The 15,728-nt window shown below is 41.6% G+C and overlaps 1 protein-coding gene across 2 annotated transcripts in view; it reads right to left on the bottom strand.

Annotated features, from left to right (window-relative positions):
• pth1r (parathyroid hormone 1 receptor) overlaps positions 1 to 15,728 on the bottom strand; it is an 88,394-nt gene that overhangs the window by 51,015 nt on the left and 21,651 nt on the right. The gene's annotated exons all lie outside the window — the stretch shown is intronic.

The following is a 15,728-nucleotide window of genomic DNA, read 5'->3' as shown; positions in this document are numbered from 1 at the left end:
TAGGTGTTGTTGTTGTGAACATTCAAAGGGGATTTTCTCAGCTTTGGGTAAAACGGCACAATCATTTTAAAATGGTCATATCTCCTTCAAATATTTTCCAATTTCATTGAATGATACATCATATGAAAGCTTACATTCTGTACTTTAATAATCTGTAAAAAACTGAAAAATTACTCTGGTCGAGATGAGGGCCTATTTGCCAGACCCGGTCACATTTGCATTAAAGCCCTCTCAGTCTCAATTACACAAAGATTTTCACATTACTGTACAGCAGTGGTACTCAAAGTGGTTCACAATGTGTATCTACTATTTTCCAAAAATCTTAATATAATCATTTTTGAAAAGCAACACAAATCTTTCATGGAGGTGCCTGGCACAAGATAATTTCTGATCCACGGCCAAACACATCTGCCGGTACAGTACATTGAATTTGACTTGGCTGTTCTCCATTGTTTCATACAGAACTAATGGAGATTTCTGCATGAAATAATTGAGAATAAGAAGAACAAAGAAATGAAGCAAATAAGTGTTAAAGTACTGCCTCAATTCAACAGGGCGGTCTGCTTGTTGAGCCTAATTTATGACCATGTTGCTTGGCAAAGATACGGTTTTCATAGTTGAAAATCTGCTTGTCTGGAACAGAGATGGCATTTTTTGTTGCTGTGTCAAAGCAATGCAGACAATATTAAGATAATTTATGTAAATATACATGAATAAAAAATAAAGTACAAATATACACAGATTATCATAGACTGGGTATGCACTGATTTACTATTATGTTAATTAATGTCTTAACCACACATAAATCACAGAGATATAGAAAGAGTTTGCCGTTTTCTTTTTTTGCCCAAAAAGTATCAGTTTCACTTGCTGTTTAAGTGTTTATTGTTCCAGTTGGTATTGCTGTGATATTCCCCACTATGTGGTCACAATCCCTTAGCCACTAATCGGATGTGACATCGTCGGAGTGGAGAAAAATACATTTTAAACTGACATTTTTCCCCTTACACCTTGTGATTTAAAAGAAAAAAAGAAAAAAAGCTTTTGAACGTTGTGTTTGAGAGCACCATAATAGCTCAGGTGTGGTTTTCCATTCAGGGAAACATTTTCCCCTCTAATAGTTCGCTTTGGCTGGCTTACTGTTTGCCTTGGGATCACTTTGAGTCAGTAACAAATATGACTGCATTGAAAATGACAAGAATCATCCTTGGCATAGGGTGACAAGAGAAGTCTGTATGCCTCACACTGTAGCTCTCTAAATGAAAAGCCAAGTCAAGCATTCTGTAGAGAGATTAACGAAGCAGGAGTTTCTCTATTGTCCTTTCGACTTTTTTTTTTACGGTCTGTGGCATAACGTAAAATGCAATGATTAAGATCACCACGACTGTGGATAATCAATATCACAAGAATTCCATTCATGCGCTGTGCATTTGCTTAAACAATCGAGTACACCTGGTTCATGTTAGACATGGGATACTATTGAAAGCGGGCATTTTATTTCACGCAAAAGGGGCTGACTCTGATTCTATTTTGGTCTATTTTTAATTTTTAACTTTCCTGCATTTTGCTCTTATAATTTGCTCTTTAATGGTCACAATATAAATTTCATGCATAATTATCTGGTTCTCTGGACACAAATGCACATCTTCATTACCTAAAGACGCAGGGAAATTAAAAATGAGTGCTCTGCGACTGTCAGCTTGTTATTAAAGGGAAACTTCACTGGTATTTAACACAAATCCGATTTTTGAAGAGGACATGGATGAAAAATGTCCTCCAGCCTACAGTTTCAAAGAGTTCCGCGTAGACCGATGATGAATTTTGCCAATGCATGTTTTTAATATATAACCCATTAGGGTCTGTATTCATTTCAAATATCGGTCTTTAGCAACATTTGTATATACAGTATAGTTAGGCCTATTTGTCCTCCAAGTCTAAGGGGGGGGGGGGGTAGGGTTCTCGGCAGGAATCAAGAAAGAATCAAACTCGCTTGGGTCCTCCTTTATGTAGTCGAGACAGACTTGTTGGCTCACACAATTTAAACACACAAACTCCATGGCTGAAAGTGCATTTAGAATGGCCCATATGACAGGTAGTCATTTGGGGGAATTTAGATGTGTATACATTGTCTACGATGCTAAGGCTATAATTTCCCGTCGCTTAAAATTAACCCATTTTGACCTGAGATCAGATTCTAAAAAATGTCTTCTACATCCTGACAGTTTTCTGAAGAAGCTATGTTTCTGTGTCAATCGTTCTTCGATTTTTCAAAAATAGCAGACCTACAAAGCTCGTAGCGCGCCACTCGGTGGCGCGCTATGAGCTTGTAGATCTGCTATTTTTCAATAGCTAAAGCATAACGTAATGCTAACACCAAAAGGGGTTTCCGCCCAAAATGGGTTAAACTGTAAATACCAGGGCCGGCGTGGTGGGGTTTCGCTGTGCGCTGAACCATAATACCTCGATCCATCAATATTTTCACTACTTTCAGGGCTTGAAATAAGGATGTCCAGTTTGAGACTGAGAGCTGAATGAGGTTACAGAGGGAAGACGTTTATGGGCTCTGCACGGTAAACAACCACAGATGGAACAACATTTCGCCCCCACAGGCGAACAAGGATAGATACAACCTGTTTACTGTAGAACTCACGCCAATATAGAATATTCCACTCACTGAAACAGCTCCAGGGGGAGCGGAGACCATTTTCATCTAAATCCCTCACCTCTGTTTCTTGAGCTAATTCGTGACCAATGGGTAGCCAGTAAACAGAGGAAAGTAAAGGTGGCATCATCGTCAGCAACACAATCATCATCATCATTATTAGTGGTGTAAAGTAACTGCCCCTATTGGCCTGAATGTATATGATGTGTTCTTTCCAATGGAAATATCCTAAATAACGGGGTCGTAGCAGTGTTGTTTTTGGCAGCAAATTTCTATTTTTGTTTAGTCATAGTCTTTTGAATGAACCTTCATTTAGTTTTAGTCACATTTTAGTCACCTGGAATGTTTTAGTGTGAGTCTAGTTTTAGTCGACTAAATATCATAAGATTTTAGTCGACTAAATCTACAGTTGATTTAGTCGACTGAAATGTATTTTGGTGGGCCTTGATGCCGTCGTAATGGCTGATTTTACACTTGCTGAAAATAGCCGATCTACAAGCTCACAATTGTGTGCTTGTAGATCTGCTATTTTCAGCATGCAACCAAGTGTAAAATTACTTATACTGGATCTTTTGTCCACTAGTTCTTTCCTAACATTTTAGTCTAGTTTTCATTTAGTTTTCCATTTAGTTTAGTCAGTGAAAAAAAGGTAGTCGACGAACATTTTTTGTCATAGATTTAACCCATTCAGGGTTCATTCACCCTGACGTCGAAATTTAAAAAAAAAAGTTTTCTAAATCATGACAATTTTCGGAAAGATTTGAGGCACATTTTAACGATTTTTCAAAAATAGCAGACCTACAAGTTCATAGCGCGCCACTCGGTGGCGCGCTATGAGCTTGTAGATCTGCTATTTTTCAATAGCTAAATTATAACATAATGTTTAAAACGCTAACGTGACATGGATGCGTTCCAGGTCTCAATGGATTAATCGACGAAAACAACACTGGGTCGTAGGCCTATTATAATCGGGGACAACACGTCGCAACGCGACACATTGTGAGCTTGTAGATCTGCCATTTTCAAAAGATATCCTATATTACAATTGAAAACATGTGCCCAAAAGCACGCACAGGAACAAAAGGCACCAGCTACTACGTCACTGACACGCTGCAACACGCTGCAACACACACTGCAACAACACACTAACACGACACAGCCTTACCCTCCGCGTCGTTGGTTCCCTATCTCCTCATGTCGCGCCGCACGGCCACAATCGACACCAGCCGCGTAAAAATTGTCATCGCACTGCCACTAAAGCCGGCTCCCGTCCACACTCGCAAACAATATCAATATCAATAATAAACACAAACACGCCACAAGCACCGACACCCCCGCCTAATTTGTTGCCACGTCTATGAAAACAAGCACAAAAAAAATGCCATTCAACACGCTACTTACACACACTACCACTCGCTTACAATACGCGGACCTGGCAACACTACATTCCCTCTCCCATTGGCTCACAGCCCACCACGTGACCCACACAGGGAGGGAGACGATTGCGTGATGCTTCTATGTACAGGATTCTATAGGTCACCACTTTTGGTGTGACACACACACGGCTTCTGTTTACTAGAAGAAGAAGAACTACACAGCGCACACTCTGATTCTAACTTGGACACTTACCATAATGCTAACACGACCGCGTCGACACCTGGCGTGGTACAAGCGGGACAAACCCAGGCGCATATATGGATACCAACAACAACACTACACGCACACGCGCGCGCTGCAACAACAAACAGCTACGTACAGTGTGTGTGTGCGTGCGTGCGTGCGTGCGCGGGGGGGGGGAATTTGGATCGCCTCGCGATGCCGCGACAATGGCACTACACTACACAGGGCTCGCCAGTGCCACTACCTACTCGCATTTGCGACTTACAATATCACCGTGCGAATTGTAACATTCACTTTGTAGCACCGCTGCGACTACACAATCCAAACTACTTTAGAGCTACACGTTGCGCCGTTTACATCCACAACAATGTGTCACTCTCTCGGTTCTGCACCGCTGCTGGACAAGTATAGCACGGTCGAAGGCAGCGCACCTACTCCCCCCCCCCCCCCCCCCCCCCCCCCCACACACACACACACACACACACACCAGAGAGGGAGGAGAGAGAAGAGAGCGACAGAGAGACAGAGCACACACGTCTTCACGTAGGAACACAGATAGACAAAGACAGCGCTTTCCTGTCCTTACCTTTTCTCTCACATTGTTTTCTTAGCTTTGTGCCTGACCAATGAGAAGCAGATTGTATTGTCTGCAAAGCAACTATGTGTCTGTCACAAATAAAAGTTCTGTCCTGCAAGCCCATGTCATGTCAACACAGACAAGGCAGCTGTGCGCGCGGTGACTCCTGCAAATTACACTGACCCAATATTATTTTGTACAACCTAGCAAAGCATAACATATGATGGTTTGGAGAATAGGCTGGTCTCTCTTCTTACAAGACATACGCCATTGCATACAGGTTCTCAACCTTTTTAATTCCAAGGACCCCCATAACTCTGACAGTAAAACCAAATGGACCCATAAGAGTCCCATTTGATTCCATTTGTACAGTATCAGAGTTAAAAGTTATAAAACAGTCCATTTGGTTCCATTTGTACACTCTCAGAGTTACACACCTGTAGGGTCCACTTGGTTCCATTTGTACACTCTCAGAGTTACAGACCTATAATGGGTCCATTTGGAACCCCCTCAAGGAACCATGAGGGTCCCTGGATCACACCTTTGAGAGCCACTGCTTTCAAAAAATACATAACTAATATAGAGCATATTTGATCAATTTAATGTTAGGCTACAGATTATTTTGACATCTGAATTTAACAGAACCGCCCACGCACGACACATGCACATGCACGACGTGCACGCGCATGTCCACATCCACATGCACGCGCGCATGTGTCCTCTTTTTGCTCATTCAGAATATGGTATGCCTACACACTTAAAATAATGCAAACACGCAAAATGCGCAAACGACTGCATCGACACCTGGCGTGGAACAAACGGGACCAACCGAGGCGCATATATGGATAAGAACAACAACACTACACGCGCGCGCGCGCACGCGCTGCAACACAAAACAGCTGCATAAAACGCGTGTCACTGTGGACTTCTGTATCTGTGGACTTCTGTATCGCAACGCGGGGCAACGCAACTCTGGGATGAGCGGGCCGAAGGCCCGCGAAATTCTAGTTGAATACACTTGAAAACTTGAAATGAGACATTCTGCATAATTATTACTTTTACATTTGGTACTTTAAGTACATTTCGATGCCAATACTTTTTTCCGGACTTTTACTTGTAAAGGAGTCGTATTGATACTTTTACTTAAGTAAAACATTCGAGTACTTTTTCCCACAACAGATCAATACCATTATTCATAATCTTTATGATCATTATTCTATTTTCAACAAGTGTAATATCAGTCATTTTGACGGCATCAAGGCCCGTCCAAATACATTTTAGTCGACTAAATCAACTGTAGATTTAGTCGACTAAAATCTAAAGACATTTAGTCAACTAAAACTAGACTAACACTAAAACATTCCGGGTGACTAAAATGTGACTAAAACTAAGTGAAAACTATTCAAGAGACTAATGACTAAAACTAAAATCAAGATTTGCTGCCAAAAGCAACACTGGTAATCAGCAGCATGTTCCACATGCACCCAGATGGACTACTGTATGTGTGTACAGTATGTGTGTACAGTATGTGTGTACATGTGGTTGACCTGCATCTACATTTAGTGCAACACTACAAACGATGGCACTGGCATGATTAGGGATGTCCCGATCACGTTGTTTTTGCTCCTGATCCGATTACGATCATTGATTTTGAGCATCTGCCCGATACCAATTTTCCCCGATCCGATATTTATATTCTTATAGAACACATTTATGCCATATCACAAAGGTACAATGTCCCAAAGCACAGACAATATCCAGTAATATCATGATATGGATATAATATTGATACTAAGGATGTCCACGATCACGTTTTTTGTCTCCCGATCCGATTCCGATCATTTGAAAATGACGTGATCGGCCCCTGATTTCCGATCACCCGATCCGATCGGGACAACCCTAGGCATAATAATGGCATAATGGGTAAACACTAATTATAATCCTCATAACAGCTCTTTTCTAAGTGTTAGTGTAGGGTTCACTTTTCCTCAAAAGCCAGAGATGCAGCCTTCATCTGCAGGGACCAGTTTAAAGCGCAGATGGATCTTATAGATATGAAGTATCATTTACCACGTTTAGAAGAGCATCCTGGGTAATAAGTGTGCTGCCTGATTATTTTTGAAAACTATTCCTCCTCCACTGGCCGAGGTCCAAACCACGAAAGTAAACAGAACTCTCACAGGGAGAAACATGCACATTCTTTTTTTTCTCTCTCTCTTACTCTCGCGCTCTCTCTCTCTCTCACACTCTCTCTCTCACGCACTCTCTCTCTACAGCATTTCATTCAAAATACAGTATTCTTTTTGTTAAATACTTTTGAGTTTGTGCCAATATGAAAATTAGAAAAATACACACAGCATATAAATATGTGTTTTCATCACTGGTTCCTGGAATACACACTAGGACTTGAATAAACCACAGTTTCTATTTGTCTTCTGAGACTGTGGGTTAATGACTTAAACTGAAGCTCTCTTCAAGGATGTATGAAGGACCAATATTGAGTTTATTCCATTTATATCAAGCCAATATACTGTGCAAATTAGTAAATTGTGTGGAAATATATTGTCATTCGCTTTCTTATTCCAATATTTGATTACTAAATTAACGGAAATCAATCTGCGATATTAACCTCCCAAATGTTGTCCCTTGTTGCTTTTCTGACTCTTTTGAGGAGAAAAAAAAGAAAGAAAAAAAGAAAAAAACTCCAGTGTGGAGTCATAAGTCTGGAGGCTGTGCATACATTGAGTGGAAACATCAAGTTTCCGGCGCATACTGTAACCAACAGTCCTCATTATGGACAAGCTTGCACAATGGTAGCGCTTTTTTTCCTCCCTTTTCTCTCTCTCTCCCTGTCTCTCTCTCTCTCGCTTTTTTTTTGTAAGAAAGCTGTGGTTGACCAGAACCATTTCCTGAAATGTCTTCAGTGAATTGTGGAGTCAAATGCTGAGGCTGGGAAAACAGATTCTCACTCAAAGACACATGAAGAAACAGCTTCTTCTAATCCAAGAAGCTTGAATAAAAACAATGACAATAAATGCAGTAGACAGTTAATTCCACAGAGTGGATTACAGATTACACTCTATAGCTCGTCAGTACAGTCAACCCTTTAGTAATACGGTAGTATTGAATGTGAAAACTATATACCACACAAGCAGTCTGTAACTATCTATAGCTGGACCAGGGCTCTTCACGTTCTTCAAGGCAGGACCCCTTAGCTGAGAGAGATGAAGCAGGGACCCCCACTACATAAAATTGTGTTTCATAGATATTATAGCTTCATAGACTATCTGTTCTATTAATTATTGTTGTGCCAGGTCCGTATATATGCGGACCCCGCCGCTAGGGGCCGCTAGGGGACCTTATCAGCCAGGTCCGTATATATATCAACGGCCCCAGCGTATATGTATATAATGGTTGAGCCCCACGGCAGCTTTTAACATTGGTCCCGTTGCTATGGCAACGGCCCGTCACCACCAGCTATGGGACATAAAATCTGATCACCATTTACCGTGATCAAACCTCCATAAGTCGGAATCCTTGGTGGATGTTCTGCCATCCAAAATTCGGATGTAATTTGTGCCTTTGTACCACATCGCTCCCGACATGTAAACCTTTTTGACGACATCATTTCTATTTATTTTTGGCTTTCGCCTTTATTTCGTATTTTTTTTTATAGAGGGACAGACAGTAGGCTCACAGGAAATGGGGAGAGAAAAGTGGGGGGGGGAGGGACCCCACTTTTGAATCGCTCTATATTGCACAAATGTTACTTTGTTACAGAATTAAGTAATTTCAGACATGAACACGAAAGAAATATAATCTTGTCAGTATGACATTCCCTACATTTGCTTCACATTTGTGTGCCGACTTTTCATTCATCTACAGCACGCAAAGATGACAGAAGTGTTTAGCAGAGGTGTAAGTTTAGATTTACAAACCATTTACAAGTGGGGAAAAAATGAAATGTGTGTGTATACTTCTAAAAAAGTCTTTCATGTGATCTAAATGAATAATGTCCATTATTTCATTATTTCAACCAAAATTGCACTTGGCCGTGACGTTGAAAGAGTCCGTAATTACCAAAACAATCAACATATTTGGCATTTAACTCACACATGGTTAAAGGAACACACTTCATAACATGTACATGCCCATGTGGTTTCACTTATAGTATGTAATAATAGCTGCTATTGCTGCTGTTAATGTTGATCAAATGATAGATTAAAAATCACACCCGTGTGAAGTGATTGGTGCAACTCTGTGTGGGGGTCCCCAGGGGGTCCCCGGAACTTCCAGACCCACAGTTACGAGCCCAGGGTGCCGGCCCGGTTCCGGCGAGCCCCCCCGCGTCCGAAGCGGTCAAGAAATCACAGAGTTACCGCGTGAGGGTCCCCATAACATCCAGACCGCCAGGAACGCGCCCAGGGGGTCGGGACGGTTTCCGGCGAGCCGCCCCGTGTCCGAAACGGTTGAGAAATGACAGAGTTACCTTATCGGGTCCCTCTACTGTACTGTGCTGTACTGTACTGTAACACCCAAAATAATACAGTTAATATATGTTTGTGTGCGTGTGCATGTGTGTGGCTGCACAACAGTGACACTTCATGAAAACATGAAAACCAACCAAACGCTATTTTCGTGCTCGGACACAGACACACAGGGACCCAGCCAGAGACACACACAGCTCCGTATAGGAGTGGTTGCACCACTCAAAAAGGTGGGGGGGGGAATACCAGTGACAATATACACTTATCACAATATGCATTCTGTTAGATTACAGAACATAATTTTGTTAATCATGTGATTCTGTGCATGTTGGATAATATATTGCAGGCTTTCTGTCTCAAGTCTTTAATAGATGCATTATATAAGGCTATTTGCTGTGTGGAATATATGGGCCAAAATACAGGAACAGTTTGTAGAAAATGTTGCTGCTTTTCATTTCATGGCAAATTTCACTTGACCAAAATATGGGTCATTTGGGGATAAGCAAGCAACGGAATAGTAAATGTTTAATGCGAGAGAAATGGGGCCAAACTGTGCGTGCTATTGACACAAAAGCTCTGTGTCCTAGGTCCAGTGTTTAGATATGATTTGCCTGTCAACATAAAAGCCTCTGATCACAACTCCCGGTAGTATTTTGATTGGAAACACATGCCTTATTAATTTCCTAGATCACTCGAGAGCCATCCAATAATGCAGCCCTCTGTGTTAACTAATCCATTACTGCCGACGAGATTGGGAGGGCAAATGAGCATGCAAAGTGAGACTTTCCTCTCCAGATCACACTTCGTCACATGGATGATAAATAATATACCGATAATATTTACACTGGTCACTAGCAAAGCGCCTGTATTATGGGAATACAGACGTATGTTTGTTTTATGTACTTGCCTTGGTCATTTGCCATTCTTTACACCATAGGCTAACATTTACCGTACTTCCTTGTTGTTGGCCTGCGTTCAAAATGAGATCCCAGGGGCTTTTTCTTCGTACTTTCCCCCCCCCCCCCCACCCCCCCACCCCCTTTTTCAGAAAATAGGGAGAATCTAGAAAATTATAACTCGGCTGAATCTTGTTTTTAATGGCCTGTCCACTATCTGGAAAAAAAAAACACGAATATGTTTCAGTACGTCTTGACATATTACACCACGATGTGAATGTTTTAACGGATGAGGTTCTTGGATATTATAAACTCTATGACTCACTGCCACTCCTCTTCAACTGTGCAATTTGCATTTGATGATAAAAACCACAAACCACAAGACTGGTTGTCCTTTGGAAATGCTCGCAGACCACATTCTGACTTAAAGCAGCATTCAGTTCCTAATTATACCCTACTCTGGTCATGAAGTCTGAAGAACAGCACTTTTGTCCCTGATGGAAACATTGTGTGTACTCACTCCATGCAGCAGCATACATAGTAGTACATAGTATACATAGTATACACACAGCACATATCACTGTAGGTCTGACTGTGTTGTTCTCTCTAATTGGAAATTGAGGCCTTATTTTGTTGTTAAATAAGACCTATATTCTGATAGCAATTATCGTTAGTGTGTTTGCTCAGTAACAGGGGTTACCCCATTTCTCCAGCTCTTTAGTAAAACAGAAAATGAGTAGGCACTTATATGGACGGATGTCCCGGTCTTGATCCCGATTACTCCCGATCCCATTCCGATCTTTTGATTTGGAGTATCTGCCAATACCAATTTTTCACAATCCCGATATTTATATTTGTATAGAACACTTATATCGCCATATCACAATAGTACAGTATCCAAAATCACAGACGATATCCAGTCTAATATCATAATATGACACTAGGGATGTCCTGGATCACGATTTTTGCTCCCGATCCGATTCCGATCATTTGAAAATGACGTGATCGGCCCCGATTTCCGATCAAGTGATCCGATCGGGACATCCCTACTTATATGCCTACTCATGCACGTCAAGGAGATCCCATGCTACAGGATAAACAAAGTGATGAAACGAAACAAATGACTGAGATATTTTCAGTTATGTTATTTTTATTTATTTATCCCAGTTTATTTTTGTAACCCATTTTTTTCATCCAGTGTCTTCTCTAATGTAATCCTGCATGGACGCTACACTCCCTCTACCAAACTGTGGAGAGCAACGGACTGACCTCATGCTTCCTCCAATGCATGAGGAGTCCAAGATGCTTCCTTTCACCTGACAGGGGAGAGTTTCCCCGGTTGAAACGTAACACATGGAAGGAACACGTAATTCCAACCAGTTCCTTTCCCCTCCATCAGCTGCCCCGGCTGGCCCAGTACAGGAGGAGGCCTTATAGAGACCAGGATTACTGTGCATGTTTTTTGTGAGGGTACTAACTATACCCTAGGGCAGGGGTTCTCAACCTGTGGGTCGCGACCCCTCGGGGGGGTCCCCAAATTATTAAAAATATAAATAACCTTTATTTTTTATTTTTTGCAATGGTTGGAAAATGGAACTTAAAGGGGCATTCCACTCATTTTCAACATTTTACTATGTCATTAATATACCTTAGAGCTGGAAATAATACAAAAAAGTCCCCACATTCTGTGTTTCCTAGAACTGGAGATCTGAAAAAAATCATTAACATGGTGAAACCCATCTTGATGACATCATCAAGATGTGTTTCACCATGTTAATGATTTTTTTTCATGCTTACAGTTTTATGAAACACAGAATGGGGGGACAGCTCTAAGGTATATTAATGACATAGTAAAATGTTGAAAATGAGTGGAATGCCCCTTTAAGAGTTTACATAGTACGTGGTGCATGCGCATAAACCTTCCTTAATGATTATATCTGGTTTCAGTATTTCATTTATAATATATTTTCTCTATTATTAAGGTTATGTTTTCAGTCAGTTTGTATTGGTGGTGGAGAGGGGGTTGCGGGACATGGCCATGGCATTTCTGGGGGTCCCCAGCCAAGAACGTTGAGAGCCCCTGCCCTGGGGGACACAGGGAGGAGAACATGCAAACTCCACACAGAAAGGCCCTTTTGCCAAGCCCACCGGGGTAAGGGCACTGATGACGCAGAGGAGAGGACACGCCCCCAGCAGGAATCGAACCCAGGAACTTCTAGCTGTGAGGCGACAGCGCTACCGACTGCGCCACCCAGCCCCCAAGGACTTGAACTTTGATTCAACCTCTATGTTTTACATAATGCATGTCTAATGCTTTTTTTTTGAGAGAGAGAGAGAGAGAGAGAGAGAGAGAGAGAGAGAGAGAGAGAGAGAGTACTGTAGTTTCTGTTACTAACGAGCTGGAGCGAAGGGGAGACCCTTGTTATTGAACAAACACACATAGCAATGATATAGCAAAACGTATCACTTACTTGCGACAGTGTCACACCCAGAAATAGCAGATGTGCAGGCTCACAATGCGTCACATCTGCAATATGTTGTGAGCTTGCATATCTGCCCTTTTTGGGTGCGTGACACACCGCCATAGAATTAACCCTGGGAGCCAGCATGACAATGGGTTATTTTTAAATGCATCTGGAAGATACAGTATATTCTGTATACACAGATATACACAGATTGCTGCCAGGAGGAGTGGTCTGTTTGTATACAGACTCAATAGACTCAATCAAGATTACAAATATATTTTAAAAAACGTACCACAAAGGCTTTCTATTTTAATCACGCAGCTTTACTCTTGACACTAAATTCATCCTCATAGTTACAGATGGTAGAAGACAATGAGAGAGTACTGTATGTAACTTAGCCAGCTTAGGTGGTTCGGGCATCTGGTTAGGATGCCTCTCGGGCGTCTCCCTAGGGAGGTCCTCGAGGCACGTCCCACTGGGAGGAGACCCCGGGGCAGACCAAGGCGCAGTCGAAACGCATCGACTCACTGGCCTTGGAATGTCTCGGGATCCCCCAGGAGGAAGTCACTAATGTTGCTCTGGAGAGGGAAGTCTTGCACACTCTGGTGAAGCTGTTGCCCCCGCGACCCGACTACGGATAAGCGGTTGAAGATGGATGGATGGATGGATGGATGGATGTAACTTATATTTCAGATGTACATCAAAAACTAGACTTGACAGCTTGTACTTGACTCATATTATATTAGTCCTGTATTTTATCTGTACATTTTCACTCCATAAAAATAAAAAGGTCATGCATGTGCATTATGATCTCCCATACTCAGTGCTTAATTTCAGCCGGAGCTTGGCGGAGCTCAGCTCCGGTACCTGTCACTTGAGCTCCCCTACCTGTAGAGGCAGCTCCGGTAGCAGTAGAGGGCGCTCTGCCACCACAAATGCACATTACAATATACAATACGTCTCTATTATTATTTTAGTTTCATTTTCAAGTCAACTAGGCTTCTTCCTCGTCATAGTTACTTCTATTTCCAGTACGATTCCAAAATAAAACGTGGCTTGAATGATCGCATTGCAAGTACAAACAAAAAAACTCTTATTTTGAAATGTGTGCCCGTTTTGAGAGGAAATAGGTGGCTATGGAACGCCAGCTTGACGCCTCACTGTTGACGGTGCCGGGTGCGTAAATAAAAACAATTCGTCTCGACTTTAGCAATTTGCATCTGTTGCATATGGAATATGGAACTTTCATACTTTTATGGAGCAATAGATTAACTGCTACTTGGAGTTTATAGCCTTGGGGACAGCATGCGTTTTAGAACTGACTGCATTGCCAAATCTCGCAAAGACACCCGGCTTTACAACATGGCTCGATCAGAATCGAATATCATAACGCTTGCTTTGGTGGGCCCGAAATAAAAAAAAGACAGAATTAAGTAGTAGCAGCATTATTGAGTTGTCATCGGAGGAGGTTGGAGGAGGCGGAAGAGGAACTTGGATAAGGACAACAACAATGCGCATGCAGGTATTTACATTGCGTACTGTTCTGATGATGGGCCACCCTAACTTGTTATACTGTATTTTATACAGTATGTAATATAACGTTGAGCAGCTGTGCCAACTGAACTGCAAATGCCTACTGTAGTTGTGTGTTGTGAGCCGGCGGGCCCCTGTGTGAACTGCTGCTGCAAATGTTATTGATTGACTGATTGGAAATTTTATTCAGTTTGTAGAATTGGGTAGTTACAGTTCAAACGAAAGTAGCCTACACAGGTCAATACAAAATCTGACTGCTACGAGTATAAAACCAGAAAAAGAAAAAGACTTGTTACTTCAGGGTCCTCCATTTTCAATTCATCAGAACATTTAAAGACATATAAAAACGTCTATATGCCTACTCTATTGTGTTCTGATGGGTGGGCTGTCCGTTGGTTGTGTAAAAAAAAGGGCAAAAAACGGGATAAAAAACGAATTTTGCGTGCATGCGCGCGTGCATATGCACGCCTAAGAATTTTGAAATGAAGCACTGCCCATACTATTACATCCTAGCCTATAGTGATGGGTGCAAATTGAACTAGTGTATAAGGTTTAAAGATGTTGTGTAGATTTTAAAATTGTGTCTAAAGCCCAAACCACACCAAAGGGTCAGGTCGGGACAAAACGGTTTAAAAAAAAAGAAAGTACCTAAGGTTTGGGCTTTAGAGCTACATTAGCCGGGAAAACAGAAATGTAGAGTGAGAGTCAACGGGCCAATAAATCAGATACCTGCACATCACCGCGAGCTGACCATGAAAATGTAGTGGAGCGAAGACAAATGGTAAATGGTACATTCAAATAGCACCTTTATCTAAAACGCATTGCCTCCAAACCAAAAAAAAAAACACAAAAACAATCAGCGTTTTGTTCAAGAACACTTACTTACGAAGTCATGAGTCACATTCTACAATATTTCCCAGGGTCAGAACTCAGAAGGTGTTCTAATGGCCTCATCCATTTTTTAAGAGACAAAGAACATAACAAGCGAGAAAGAATGAAGAGGCTCCTAAATTGCACTAAAAGCTTTTTCAAGGTAAAGTTCTTCATTTCCTGACAAAAGGTTTCCTAAATTAATGATGATATTTTTTTTCTATTCTGCCTGTATTGATAGATTTCTTTTTGTATCATTTTGAAAAACATTTTAAAATTGTTCAAATAGCCGACCTACCTCACAACGTTTTTCAAAACAGTTAAAAAATGGCTAAAATGTTTAGGCACAAGACAAGACACAGGGCCCCACAAATGTTCACTTCAAGAAGAGCTACCCTGTGTCAACACTTTCTTCAACATCCGATCAAAGCATCAATCAGCCTTAACATTGTTTATTCAGCATCAGCCAGGTCATCATGACCAATCAGCCGCTTGTGCTTTGACACGTTCCACTAGCTCTTGATTTCATTTTCATCAACGCTGTAATTAGCATGGCAGTAAACAGCTGCTTGTTCCCAGAATGCACATGCTGCTGTCAGTGTTGCTGAAGAACAGCCA

The sequence above is a fragment of the Electrona antarctica genome (genome assembly GCF_951216825.1).
Source record: "Electrona antarctica genome assembly, chromosome: 19".
NCBI classification, from domain to species: Eukaryota; Metazoa; Chordata; class Actinopteri; order Myctophiformes; family Myctophidae; genus Electrona; species Electrona antarctica.
The sequence above is the reverse complement of the archived record's forward strand: the minus strand, read 5'-3'. Positions and strand labels throughout refer to the sequence as shown.